The sequence below is a fragment of the Tenrec ecaudatus genome, chromosome 4 (genome assembly GCF_050624435.1).
Source record: "Tenrec ecaudatus isolate mTenEca1 chromosome 4, mTenEca1.hap1, whole genome shotgun sequence".
Taxonomy (NCBI): Eukaryota; Metazoa; Chordata; class Mammalia; order Afrosoricida; family Tenrecidae; genus Tenrec; species Tenrec ecaudatus.
This window is the reverse complement of record NC_134533.1, coordinates 23148208-23160791: the sequence shown is the minus strand read 5'-3', so window position 1 is coordinate 23160791 and position 12584 is coordinate 23148208.

Sequence of the window (12584 nt, the reverse complement as noted above, 5' to 3'; positions counted from 1 at the left end):
ATGAGCAGTCACGTATGCCCCCACTGAGTAAAACCACACCTTACATCAGTGGAAAATGCCTAACTCTCAGAAGCTTCAGGGGGGAGGGGGTATTAAAAACCCCTCAAGCACTCCCTGGTGCGGCTTCTACAGCTTCACTTTACTGTGGGCTGTTGAACCTGTCCATTTGTCTCTTCTCGCTTCATGCCTCAGTTTACCTAACACGGTTAACCAGCTCCTTATCATGATGATTCTTTTCAAAAAACTCTTTCTTAGGACCCATGTTTTTATCTAAAAATAGTACAAAAAGCCACAAAACCTAAGAAAATTTAGCAAAATGCTTGGAACACAACTGCAAAATGTTTAAACAGCGCATACTAACAATGCCACCTAATGCTGAGTGACCAAAACATGAACTGCTTTAGTTTACAAAAATCATGTGCAATGGGTCAGATGCTGAGGTTTTGTTTGAGCTCCGATGCAAAATTTTCTTGATAGTTTGAGTAGAAATCTGATTATGTCAAGTACTGATGTGGTCAAGTACTGGGGTTCTACTATACAACATGAGTGCACTGAGGTAAGCATCATCAGCCCAGTGGGTACAGAAGAAAAGCCACTGATCTCACACTATATGGGTTGAGGTACCAGCAGTTGGGTGGGGGACAGACCAAACCCAAGGTTGTGCAAGTTATTCCAACACAAAGAAGGGGAGAAAGGGGAAGGAGAAGATAGAAGAGGGGGCAGAGACAATGGCACTGGGGAATAGGGCACTAACACACTCAGGGGGAGAGTATTGGTTATGTCTCCATAGAATCGGGAGTGTGAGTTCAGACCCCACCGCAGCGCATCAAACCTTGAGGGCAACGTAACCACGTGGAGCAACTCATGACCCGAGTGGGCTACAGAGCCAGCCCCAATCAGAGCCAAGCTGACCCCAGCCCTATAAGTAGGTGCTACAGACGATAGCACTAAGCCTATAGGTTGGGGAGAGGGGCCAGCATGCCAAACCCATAAGGAACCAAACCAAGAAGGAAAACAGAGAGTGAGAGTCTAGACCCCATATTGGCACACCAGGCCCTGAAAATGATGCTCTGCACGGAGCTGCTAAGGCACAAAGAGGACTGTAGGAATGACAACACGATGTTGTCAACAACACGACGTTGTCTACAACACGACAAGGCTTGAGACATGATGTCCCATCCTAGAACATACCAGGACAGAGGACAATACTCGGGACACACGGCAGGGAGTTAGTCTGGTTTGAACTCCCCACAGTGGGGAGAACCAAGAAGGGAACATAACAGATCAGCAACAGGAGCAAAGCCCAGCCCCAAAGTCCCTTAGGTACCCCCAAAATAAACTTCAAGCTAGGAGGGGCAGTTCCTGGGATGCCCAGGACCAGTGGGGAGACAGTCAAAAGGGTCAGTGGACAGACTTGGAGTTATGTACACTTTTGGGGTTCTTTTTGTTAGTTTTTTTTCCTCTTTTGTTTTTGTTTTGTCTCCATTATTATTGATCTGCCTACCTATATAAGATAGGCATGGGAAGTAAGCTCACAGAGAAAGCTAGGTCCGAAGGTTCCAGAGGGAATTGGAGGGAGGAGGAGGCAGGGGAAGGGAGCAGTGAGCAAACAAAGGCATAGGCAAGGGAACAACTAGGGAACTAAAATCCACAACAAGGAGGACCTATAGATCCTGGGGGTGTTGGAACCACAGCAATCTAGCTGAGAGGAATTACTAAGAGGCAGAAGAAGAGCAAGTGTGATGGTGGGGCAGGAGGAAGGTAAAAGGAAACAGAGGAAAGACCTAGGCAAGAAAACTATGGCTAGAGGTATAAATGTGGGTGTGTATATATGGAAATACATTAATACAAGAAATAGAAGTATTGGCATAGGTATCTATGTTTATATGGCAATATGCTGAAGTAGTGGATGGACTTGGGGCCTCTGCTCAAGCCCTGCCTCAACACAAGAACACTTTGTTCTGAGAGATGCTCACCATTCAGTCATGATAGATGAAGACAAATGGGTGCAAAGCAAATGTGGTGAGGAAAGCAGATGGTGCCCGGCTATCAAAAGAGATAGTGTCTGGGGTCTTAAAGGCTTGAAGTTATAACCAGTGACCATCTAGCAGAGAAGCAACAAACCCACATGGAAGAAGCATAACAACTTATATGATCATGATGTGTTGATGGGAGCAGGGAACAGGTATCAGAAGACCCAAAACAAACAAACAAAAAATATATTGTTGCAAATGAGGGGGTTCAGAGACCCAAACCCACCTGTAGACAATGGGACATCCCCTCACAGAAGGGTCACAAGGAAAGGATGAGTCAACCATGGCACAGTATAGCACCAATAAAACATACAACATTCCTCTGGTTCCTTGAGGCTTCCTTACCCCCACTACCCTGACCCCAGGCCTGCTTTTCATTGCGGGCTAGAACAGAGCATGTGCATAGGTACAGATAAGAACTCAGGGCACATGGATCCAGGTCAGATAAATCCCTCAGGAACAGAAATGGGAGTAGTGATACCAGGAGGGGAAGGAAGGGAAAGGAGGGGAGGAAGGGGAAACCAATCACAATGATCACACATAGCCACCTCTCCTCTCAGGGGGACAAAAAATAGAAACCTTGGGGAAAGGGAGAAAGCAGTCAGGGTAAGATATGAAAATAATAATAAGTTATTTATCAAGGGTCACCAGGGGGAGGGAGGAAAAAAAGAGGAGCTGATACCAAGGGCTCAATAGAAAGTAAATGTCTAGAAAATGATGATGGCAACATATGTACAAATATGCCCGATACAATTGATGTATGGATTATTGTAAGAGCTGTAAGAACCCCCAATAAAATGATCTTTAAAATAAAAAGAAAACCAGCCCAGCTCTTAAGTTCTAAGCTGTTCTTCCCTAGTTTGCAGTTTGGATTCTTTTGTGCAAAGGTCTGAGTGAGAGCGTCTTGGTTTCTGAGCGGCGGGTGTAGGTTGTGCCCTTGAGAGTGTAGTATCAGAGACTGTCATCTCTTCTGTTTCCCCTTCTTGGAATATACTGTTGTGCATTCAAATAAAGGACAGCCACGACAATGTCTTGATCACTTAGAAGAGTCCTTATTCCATTGCAACCAGACTGCTAGAATCTAAAAGCAGTTCTCTGATTGCAGTCCCAAGTCCACATTTCAGTCCATCTTTTAAAGCCAAAAAACTCATTTATCACCTGTCAAGGGTTCAAGCACACATGGACAGAAGCAGAAATCAAAATTAATGGATTAATTATAACTTCAAGGGTAAGCATGCATTACAAGGTACAGTCCTTATCATAAAAGAATTGATAACAAAATCGACTATGACATCATCCTGGTCACCATAACAAAATTAACTACAACATTCAGATAACAATATACAAGGGAAGAATATTGAATCAGAACAAACGATATATTGAAGAATAATTTAATCTAATTGTAGTGTCCAGAACCCGGGAACATGGGAGTACATTATAAAATTAATCACCAGTAGAGACTTCTCCATAAGGGGAGGGAGAACAGGCAGGTCAGCCAGCAGTCAACTTCCTGAGATGGGAGGGAGGAACGGGAAAGGTACTCAGCAGCTAGCGAAAATGGAGTTTCTTTTGCTAGTGAGCTCAATGTGTCTGTGTGGACGTGTGCACTGTAGTGCATGCACCTTCACACAGGGAATTTTATGAGTGTCTCACGAGCGTTTTGCAAAGGCTGTTTATTTTCTTTCTTTGGATTTTAGTGTTTCCAGATCTACCAGGGGACTGCAAAAGCTTTATGGAAAAATACATTCTTTTAATTCCAATTCCCATCAACTTTCCCCCCCGTTTCAATGGGAAGTATATAATTTACGTATCATATAATTCAATAGTTCAATCATATCAAGGAGATTTGTACAATTATCCCATCTCAATTTTTTGGCAACATTTCCCCTCTAAGTTATGCAATTACAATCCATTTATTTTTAATTAATTAAAAATGTGTAATTAATTTATGTTCACCTCTTGAACTACTGAATTGTATGATGTGGGATACAGAAAGGTTTTTCCCCAGTTTGTCCTCCAAATATATGCCAAACTTAAGAAGCTGCTTGCAATACATGGTAAATGACTGTACACTTGGAGGTCAATGTCAACTGCTTAGAGGTTATCTTCCTGAGGGTATCAGCCATCTAGAGCAATCAGACTCCATAGTCTGTCCCACCCTAAGTAGGGCCCACTTCCCACTGATAGGGATAGTGATTGTTTCCCTGGAGGAGAGCCCAGAGACAAGGTCAAGCCAACTTAAGGAGGACCAAGGTTAGGCTGCCATCTTGAATCTAGGTTCCGCCCATCTTGTCACATGTGTACCCTTAGTGCCACCTGTCCTATTGCATGTGCACCCTTAGCTTATCCGATGTATGCCGATTGTAAAACCCCTTCCCATTATGATGTAATCAGGGGGCTTGCATGTCTCAAAAGTGAAAATATGCCGTGATTGGAAATGTATTTGCTCTCTCTGAGTGGACCTGACTGCTGTGATCATGGCGTCTGGGAGGTGAGGAATTGCATACTTTATCTTGTCTGATGTCTCTTTAATTTTACCCCTCAATTGCACTACTTCCCCTTGGACCCATTCAATTGTGGGGGCTGGTTCCCCACTGTATGATATGTGAAGTATATGCCAATCAAACTGTTAAAAAACAAAATAAATGCAAAAAAGAGAATTATGTTTATCTCTTAACCTTCTTCAGCTCCTATCCCTTTAAACCCTGTCCATGATCCACAAAATATTGTTTTTCTTGCAGTGCTTATTTTTATACTTCTGAATATATTTATACTTCAATTTCTTGATCCAGCTGCTCAAAATAATGTCTCGGGATGACATCACAGTAGTTATCATGTCGTCTTCATCCATTCTCAGGTTCAGTCTTATAATCCACCTAAAGATGTTTCGGAAAAAAAGAAAAAAGAAAGAAAGAAAAAAGATGTTTCGGAATGGATTGGCTACAACCGCCACGTGCACCATCCGGATGAGTTTTAGAATTCATTTGCCGTCAGTTCCATTGCCTGGAGTTGGACTTGGTTTGATTGGAAGTGTTTAGAAGTCAATTGTTTCATTCCCAGGTCTTTTGGGTTTCTTCAAATTTTCCCCACTCCACCTCCCTTCTTCCTACTCGCCCTTCACCAGAGTCTCAATTCATACCACCCAGGTTGTTTGCTGGAGAGAGGGAGAAGGGGCTTGAGGAAGAGGTGAAGGTGTGAGAAGGTGAAGGGGCTTCAGCTTCAGAAGTGAAGGAAGCATTTCTGAGGCTTATGAAGATGAATGTGTGGGGCGCCCAGTTCATTCACTGGCATGATTTCCTGGCAGCCTGGGTGTGGGAGCAGAGGAAACAGATGGTTGGATGGCGGCCTTATTCAACCTTGAGGAACTACCGGGGGGATGTAGAAGAGAACAGAGGGGAGGATGCTGGGGCGCTGGAAAGATAGTAGTTGACATCATGAATCATGGAGCCTGGGCTGAAGGGGGTAGGGAGTGAAGCCAAGAGGAAGGGACTGAGTGGAGGTTGACCGTGCTGAGAAGGGGGTGGTTGTTGTGTGGCGCCTTCTAGTCAGTTCTGACTCAAAGTGACTCAATGGACAGCAGAAGGAAATGTTGCTCAGTTCAATGACATCCTCCCCATCATTGCTATGTTTGAGCCCATAGTTGCAGCCACTGTGTCAATCCAACTCCTTAAGGACCTTCCCAAACAAGTTTGCTGAAGTGATTTCAGATGACTGAACTCAAGGAACAAGGAATAGGCAGTAAAGGTGGTTTAAGAGTGATGATGATGTTGTTGTTGTTGTTAGGTGCCATCACAGTTGATTCTGACTCATACTGACCCTACTTACAATAAAACAAAACTCTGCCTGGTCTGGCACCACCTTCACCATTGTGCTCATGTTTGCACTCGTTGTTGCAGGCACTGTGTCAATGCATCTCATCAAAGGCCTTCACGTGCAGATGAGGTGACTGGAAATACATTGGCACACCTCACTCCTCAAAGTAACATCCTTGCCTTTGGACACTTTAAAGAGGCCTTGTGCAGATCTGCCCAGGCTTGACTGCTGTTTCCAGGAACATTGATTTTGGGTCCAAGCAAGATGAAATCTTGACAACTTCCATTTTTCTCATGATGTTACTTACCTGTGGGTCCAGTTGTGAGGATTTTGGTCTTCTTTACTTTCAGTTGTCATCTTGTTGCCAGTCTGCAAACCTTGACCTTTTATCAGCAAGTGTGTCAAGTCCTCCTCACGTTCAGCAATGAAGGTTGTGTCATCTGCACATTGCAGGTTAAGAAAGCTTCCTTCAATCTTGATGCCACATTCTCTAATCTCTCTTCTCTATTTGCCCAGAAACAGGTTGAATAAGTATGGTGAGAGGGCACCTCTATGCTTTCCATTTCATTTTGACAACTTCGTTTTCCTAGATTCATACTCCATACATTGCAAGTTCCCATTATCGATGTTTGCGGGTGTTTCTTCTGATTTTGAGTTGTGCCCCATTAGCAAATGAAGACTTTACTTTCACGGCTCTGCTCCACCCATGTTGTTCTGCTTGGCTCTACTTTGAGAAGGCAGCCCTTCCTCAGTCATATTCTGAGTGTCTTCAAATCTGAGGAGCTCTTCTTCTGGCACGATCAATGACAGTGTTCTGCTTCTATTCATGAGCTTTTCGGTATCTGACAATGTTTCCATGCTACCCATAAGGCTTTCAGTGGCTAATTCCTCAGACTTGGACAGTCTATTCCTTCTTCTGAGCCTGTTTTTAGTCTGGAAGCTCTGCTGACACCTGTTCACACTAGGTGACTGCTGGCATTTGAAATACCAGTGACAAAGCTTCCAGCATTCCAGTCACACAGGAGCCACCACAGTCAGGCAGACTGACAGACAAGTGGAGAAGATCACTGATGTATACCAAACTCAGACAGAGACCTTGTTTCTGTCTGACAGCCAGGGGCTGAGCCAGAGAAGACCCATGAGGCTCAGGCTGCCGAGGAAAGCTGTTTAAGGGACACTGTAGCAATATAGGATTAAAAGCTGACAAAGTGGTGTTCAAATGAGTGCGATTTCAGAAGGTAGGAAGGGACTTTAGGGAGCACTTCGCCTGGGTGGTTATTAAAAAAATTTTTTAAATACGTTGAGGGCTCTTAGATCTCTTACCACAATCCGTACATTCCTCCATGGTGTCAAGCACATTTACACACGTTGCCATCATCTTCAAAGCTTTCTCTTTCCACTTGAGCCCCTGATATCCGCTCCCCTTTCTGGATGGTTATTTTTAAAGTGAAGAAATGAAGCCCACTGCCAGGTAGGACTCAAATGCAGGTGTTTTACATTCCAGGTGGTCTGAAGACAGCAGGTGGTCTTACTGACCAGTTTGCTTTTGCCCATGACTCCAAATACATTGATCTTTTGTTCTCTACTTGGTTAAGGATAGGGGTAAGAATCACCTCCATGAGGCATCACAGGAGCCCTGCGATAGTTGTTCTACATTGGGTGGCTAAGCACAAGGTCAGTAGTTTGAAATCACCAGCCACTCTGAGGGAAAAAGACAGAGTTCTCTATTCTCATAAAGAGTTACAGTTTTGGGGACTCACAAGGGCAGTTCTACCCTGATCTACAGGGTCGCTGTGAGTTGGTATTGGCTGCATGGCAGTGAGTGAATCATTGTATTATTTATAGTTCCTAAACCAGTCAATGCGTAGTGCAATCGGGTTATTAATTTTTTTGTGGGGGGAAGGTGTAGGGTTGTCATCAAATCACTTTAGTTGAGCCAACAGTGTTGTGGGTTTGGATAAAAGAAGACCACTACACTGTCCAATTAGAATCACTGAAGTCTATTTTTAATATCAGGCTCTCCCGGGCTGCAGCGGAAGTATTCAGAGGGAAACTTTCTCCAGACTGCAGCCCCCCTCCCAACTTTTCCCTGGCCAATTTTGTATTATATCTATTCAGGGAGGGTAGAATACAGAAAGCAGAAGAAAAAAATCCTATCAGTGGGTGCCTACCTTCCCGATACGATCACTGAAGACAAACGTGTGCATAAGCAAATGTGGTGAAGAAAGCTGATGGTGCCCAGCTATCAAAAGATGTAGTGTCTAGGGTCTTAAAGGCTTGAAGATAAACAAGAGGCCATCTAGCTCAGAAGCAACAAAGCCCACATGGAAGCACTGTGTGTGACCATGAGCTGTCGAAGGGATCAGGGATCAGGTATCAAGCATCAAAAACAAAAAATCATATCATCGTAAATGTGGGTGAATGCAGAGTGGAGACTCAAAGCCCATCGGTAGGCAATTGGACACCTCCTTACTGAAGACTTGTGGGGAGGAGAGGAGCCAGTCAGGGTGCAGGGTAGCAACGCTGAAATATATAACTTTCCTCTAGTTCTTAAATGTTTCCCCCCCCACCCCACTACCATGATCCCAATTCTACCTTACAAATCTGGCTAGACCAGAGGGTATACATTGGTATAGATAGCAACTGGGAACACAGAGAATCCAGGACAGATGACCTCTTCAGGCCCAGTGGTGAGATTGGTGATACCTAGAGGGTGTTGGGAATGTGGGGTGGAAAGGGAGAACCGATTACAAGAATCTATGCACAGCCTCCTCCCTGAGGGATGGGCAGCAGAGAAGAGGGCGGGGGGAGATGTCAGACAGTGTAACATATGACAAAATAATAATAATTTATGAATTATGAAGGGTTCATGAGGGAGTAGAGAGTGAGGGAGGGAAATGAGGAGCCGATATTAAGGACTCAAGTAGAAGGCAAATGTTTGGAGACTAATAATGGCAACAAATGTACAAATGTGCTTGACACAATGGATGGATGTACGGATTGTGATAAGAATTGTAAGAGCCCCCAATAAAATGATTTAAAAATACATCTATCACTAAGTGATATTGACAGAAGTAAAACAAAAGTCTATTTAGGTAAGGTTTCAGGCGCCTTGGTTTATGACCCCATTCCTGGATTTCCTCGCTAGCTTGTCCTCCTACCAAGGGAAGGGAATGGACATTCCTGTCCCTCAGAGACAGACTGACAGCATCCCTGGACAAGGGCAGAGGGGGAGTTTAAACAAGAATTGCTCTCAGGGCACTTACAAACCTGCCTTCCATTGGGATGTCCAAGCTCAGGCCGAGGAGGGTTGGAAAAATGTCCTCAGGGAAAAGTGCTCTGGGGAGGGGGCGGGGCAGTTCTGCTTAAAATGTGGTGGTGTGAACTTGTCTATTTCAATAGTACAAAGGAAAGAACTTGTACAACATAAAGAAAAGGCATGGTAAATTCAACATGCCTGAAATGCAGAAGCCTCCCTCTCGGTTAGTGGGAAGCTTGGCTCTCCCCATCAGTCTCCCAGGTGTACTTGTCCATGACATGCTCTGCCAGGCCAGCTCTGCTGCAAACTGGTGACACGTCACCCAATTCTTTGATGGATTTCATCTACTCCTTGATGCAATTAGTTGTGTTAGTCCGGGTAGACTAGAGAAACAAATCCACAGAAACTCATGTGTATGAGAGATTTATATAAAGGGTGATTGTACATTATGAAAGCGTCCCAACACAGTCCAGTCCAAGCCCATATGTCAGATACCAATCTATAAAGTCCTCTTCAGACTCACGAAACACAATGAAGCCAAATGCAGGACGGTCACAGGCCAGTGGATAGAAAGTCTTTGGATCAGGTGGTGTTGTAAGCACCTCAGTGCTGCAGGGGCCTCTACGTGGCTTCTCCAGCTACAGAGGTCTGGTTGCATCAGGGTAGGTCCATGTGGCTTCTCCAGCCCCAGGCACTAGTGTAGGTCCATGTGTCTTGTCAGCTGCAATGTCTCCCAGGGAGAGAGCAGAGAGAGAGGTGTCTCCCACCTCCAAGGAGGAATAACAGGAATTCCCAGAATTCTCAGAAGGCCATGCCTACACAGAGGTCTCATTGGTTATATCTTGATTGACAGGCCAGATTCCACCCCTTCACTGATAATCCTCTCAAATTGACACCAGATTATGTGACTACCACATTAGTCTTCACAAATTCACACATTAGGGCTTTTTTCATTAGTGGTCAGTTTCAGATGTCACGGATCCACACCTACCAATGTGCAGGCCACTGACTTCCAAAAGACCATAGCCTCTGGAAGCTCTCTGGGGAGCCGGTCTATTCTGAAACACATGGCATTGCCATGAGTCAAATCGACCCCATGGCAACCAGTAGGTAACCCTGCATCCAGCCTGCTCTCCAAGGCATTGCGGGCTGGTTTCTCCATATCCTTGGTTCTGCAACCTCATCATTCTCTCAGCATATTCCTTCTCTTGATGAGCTCAGGGAAAAAAATATGTAGCCTAAAAACAAAGTTTGGAAGTCAGGAAGGACCAGGAAAGAAGGCTGAATGGAAAGGGAGAACCCAAGGAGGAAGTGGGCAGAGTGCGGTTACACTGAGCGGACTGCAGGTGTCACATGACAAAATGTGTACAAATTGCTGGAGAACTAATTTAACCTGTAAACCTTCATCCAAACATGGCCCCCCCACCCCAACACACACAGAGAAAGAGAATATTTGCAGCCATCTAAGTGATGTGTCAAATCCACATGGACGCAGCACGCCAGCCTGTGTGATCCAAGGATTGTCAATAGTGAAATTCAAATCTGGAGGACGGAATGGTGCCAGAGCTTAAATTGTGACGATCGGGTTTGTACAAGGTTATGGATGACAGGGGAAGCCCCAAGTTCCATTGCCGTGTCCCCACATAGATTAAGTCTCTGGTGACTTCCCTCTGACTGTAGTTGAGGTATGTGAATAGTTTCGCTGATGACCGAGAGCACTGTAAAGTCAACAGTGGCAGATGGTGGGAGGGTAAAGTGTAATACCTTAGCATTTGCTCTCCCTTTTGTTCCATTCTAAAGTTGTTTCAGTCTTTAGTGTTTTCTTTCTGTTGTCTAGACATGGTTGTGGGGTCTTTGGCTTGCTTCCTGTCTGTGTCATATGGTTTTCTGTATATGAAATCCAGGATGGGCCGTGCTAGAGGGAATGACTGGGGCACGGCGGGGAGAAATGCAGGGAAGTGGGGAGCTAACAATGAGCACAAGAACATGTTCTGAACCTGACTGTGGCGATTGTACAAATCTTAATATGATTAAGTTGTAAGATAGGAAAGCATATGCCAATAAAACTATTTTTTAAAACATTTGGCAAATTTCATGAAAGCCACATCATCATGGTCAAAGTCAGAGAAACGTGGACAATGGGTAGATGTCGGAGGCTCAGACCCTGGGGCACCTCTCCGCAGGAAATGGAAAGGCAGCTCCCACAGCTGGGGCCAGGGGTCCAGACCCTGGGCTCCCTCCAGGCACTGTGGGACCAGGGTACTATGGGGCGGGGCAGGCCGACGGGCCTCACTGCCGTCTTCTGGTGTCTTTAGCAGCAGCCCATTTCATGGGGTCCGAGGGTCAGCAGGGGCTTAAGAGCTTTCAGGGAACATTTTCTGTGTTCTTAAGGCCCCTGCTTCCTTTGTCCCTGCGAAGTCAACCATAATGTAGACACGTGGTGGGGATGTACTGCCACCAGGGTTCTCGCCTTAAACATACTCACTGAGATAATGCTCTTTCTGAGCCCCTCACTGGCTCCCGGGCTCAGCTGTGAGGAGCCAAGGGGAGCCCAGGAGAAAGGAAGGGCATTCCTTGTTCCCCAGAAGCAGCAGCAGCAGGTCATAATCATTCTTTGCCTTCGAAGCCCCATCACACCCCATTTTCTCTGTCAGTTCTCCACGTGCTCTGCTTATTCCTCAGGAGACATTCTGAGTTTCGCTTTGGTTTATCAGGATGCCTCCCGGTGAGGAAAAGGCGTCACTCCTTGACAGGCAGTACCAGTTCATGCTATTGTACAACACTCCTTGACATGACCGAATTGTTGAATTACGGACAGGTGGGTTCTAGCTCGATAAAACATTTTTTAAAAAAGCAACCAAGAGGTTTATGCTCCCAGAAAGGAGGGGGAAAAATACCATGGCTGGGTCAGGTGCACCTGAATCCTCAAAGTGGCATCTTTGCTCTTTAATGTAGATATTTTTTCCTTTGATTGCTCTCTAATATTTTAAAGAAGTCGGCTGCTGCTTCTAGGAACAGATTGTGGAGCAGAGTAAAATGAAAGCTGGGAGAGTTTCCAAAGGGAGTGGGGGGCTTATCCTCCCCAAGAACGGTCCACTAAGAAACGGACAGAAACGATGGAATTGTGTGCAACTAAACCACAAGTTGCCCAACTTATTTGACCTACCTCATCCTTTCCAGAAAAACAAACAAACCCTCAGAGTCCCCCAACAATTGAAAACGCTTGTACTCTACAGAGCCCATCGCCCAGGGCCATGTGCGGTGTCTGCTTTTGCAGCCCCCTGGAATGTTCACCTCTTTTGGGAAACACTGAACTACAGCCAGCCTGGGGGAGGGGGAGTTACTGGCTTAATGGGTGAGGCAGGATGTGCAGCTGCAGGGGCACCCTGAGCAGAAGGTGCTGGTCCACTGGGCTCTGCAGACATCTCCAGATGGCTTAGCCTGACTGCCAACCAGGGTGGGCTGTGCCAGCATATGCA